Raw genomic sequence first — 2,640 nt, forward strand, 5'->3', positions numbered from 1 at the left:
TGCTGCTTTTGGTACCTTCAGTGACTTAAGAAATCCTTCCTATCTTGAGATTTTGAAGATCTTCTAAAGGCTCCATAGTTTTTGTCTTTCACATTTAGGCCTAATATACTTGGAACTGATTTTGTGTTCAATGTCGTGTGTTTTACATGTGGACAAGGAACTGTGCTAGCACCACGGCCTCAAAGCTGCCTCTCCCAGGCACCAAGTCCACACACGTGAATGCATCTGTCTGCGCTGTCTGCCCTGCCCTAAACCACCCTACCTCAGCGACGACAGCTTTACACCAACTCTTCACATACGGCTGGCAAATCCTCTCGCTTCGTTCTTTATTGCACATATTTCAGACCTCTTGACCTTTCGCATTAGATATAAATTTTAGAACTAGCTTGTTAAGTTCCACCAAAAAACATCTGATGAAATGATGAATGCACTGAATCTACAAATCAGCCTACCATGGGAAGAACTGGCATCTTTACAATATTTGTTCTAGCCCTGGTGAGGAAATGTGCCCGGCTGTCCTATTATCATAAAAATAAAACAAATCCTATTTCAGGACAAGATCTGTATCAAGACAGAGCTGTAAATTATACTCTATGCCTTTGGATTTTATTGTTTCATATTAGACACATATTTTTCCATTCCTTAATAAAATATGAAACACCAATGTTTAAACTTGGTTCAACATTGTTCGCCAACATTAAACTCTAAAATCAATTTCTAAATCAAGTTTTATGAGACGATATAATTGTTGCGAAACACCTGAGTGCACTGACCTTACCTTGAATAAGTGGTATGTAGCGTGCAAGCAGCTTTGCCCTTTTCTTTTCATACCCTTTTTGAGTGATGTCACCTAAAACAATGGAAAAGAGAATTACATTTCTTCTAAAGTTCCAAAATCTTTTAATTAAAAATTAATTCATAATGAAAAAACTGGAAACAACATTAAAGTCCTTCAACTGGTGATTGGATAAACAGACGACGATGGATCTGTACAATGGAATACCACTCAGCAGTAAAAAGGAGCAAACTGCTGATACACACGGCATTGGGATAGATCCAGACGCACGTTGCTGGGTGACAGAAGCCAGACTCGAAAGGCTGCATGCTGCATATTCCATTTATGTGACACTCCGGAAAAGACGCAGCTACAGAGTTAGAGACAGATGGTGGCTGCCTGAGGCTGGGAGTGAGGAAAGGACGAGGGAATTTGGGGGGTGGTGAAAGTGTTCTACGACCTGATTGTAGTGATGGTTACATAACTATATATGTTTGTTAAAAATTCATACAACCATATAACAGAAAGAGTGAATTCTACTGTATGTAAATTTTACTGTAAAACTCTGATCAGCATCCCCTGGGAGCTTGTCAAAAATGCAAACTCTGAGGCCACAACCCAAACCCACAGAATTCAAACCTGCATTTTATCAAGATCCTCAAGTGATTCCTGTGCAGGTTCAAGTTTCGGAAGTACTGGAGTAAGGGGCCCATGGGACGCCGACCCTGCCAGGCCAAGGCGTGTCCCTGGGGGAGGACTCACGAAAAAGGGCTGTCGGTCCAATAAATTATCATAAGGAAAAACCACCTGAAGGCAAATCAAACCACCTAGGATCGAGGCAGGAAATGTATCTTCATGGAAATGCCTCTTAATCTAAGCACACCGTTTGGTTTCCTACACAAAACTGGAAATGTTCATAGTGGCTCTGTGATGTTCTAAAGACTTTATTTAGACCAGAAATATACTTTACAATTCTCACTACTAGCTTATTCTTTGGTGAACACTCAGTACAGAGTTTTTGGTGTTTTCTAAGCCCTCCCCCCAAAAAACAAGCACTTACTGCTGTGCGTGAGAAGACACAGGCTGCTATAACTTGAGTGCTTAACCAAGTGTTTCCTTTAGGTGAATTTTTGACCGTAGGATTTGTTGTATGAAAAGACTAATGCCTCTGAATGTCTGACATCTAAGTTAAGCCTCACTGGAAGCCTCTGGGTGGGCACTACCGCGCCATCCCACAGAAGAGCATGGGGCCAGGGCCTGCGGACCAGGCAGGCAGCTGCTGGGGAGTCCAGGCTGGGCTGACAGGCCCCCTCTGTGCATAGCCTCTGCTCCTGGGGCTCTCTGGTCAGGCCCCTCCCCACAGAGCTCCCTGCCTTGAGCGCTCACTGTATGTCTGTCCTTCTGTTTGTTTATTCCTTTGTCCGCCACATTCCACCCCTGCCACCACAGGCAACTAGTTTTTGCATTTAGTGTCTTTTAATTTTAATATATTCTGCAGAAAGTATACTGCTTTGTGTCGATGTATTTTTACTTGACCTGAATGGCATTATATTATAAACCTCACTCTATGTGCTGTTTTCTTCACTAAAGCCTTCCATTTCTAAAACCAACCCATCCTGAATGCAATGAGCACACCTGGTCCACTGCTCTGAAGCTGGTGCCCCTTGGAAGTGTGTCTTTTTTCCCCTCGCTGGACACTCACAGGCCTGGAGCCAGTCACTGGCCACCAACACACCCAGTGTTTCGGTGACAATCCTCATCTGGTCCAGGATATCGTATGATTTTACTTATTAGATTTCAACTTGTGCACAACTTTAAAGCACACATATTTTTTAAAGTATCTACTAAAAAAATTGTTTCCTCTG

The sequence above is a fragment of the Propithecus coquereli genome, unplaced genomic scaffold (assembly GCF_000956105.1).
Source record: "Propithecus coquereli isolate 6110/MARCELLA unplaced genomic scaffold, Pcoq_1.0 Scaffold399, whole genome shotgun sequence".
NCBI classification, from domain to species: Eukaryota; Metazoa; Chordata; class Mammalia; order Primates; family Indriidae; genus Propithecus; species Propithecus coquereli.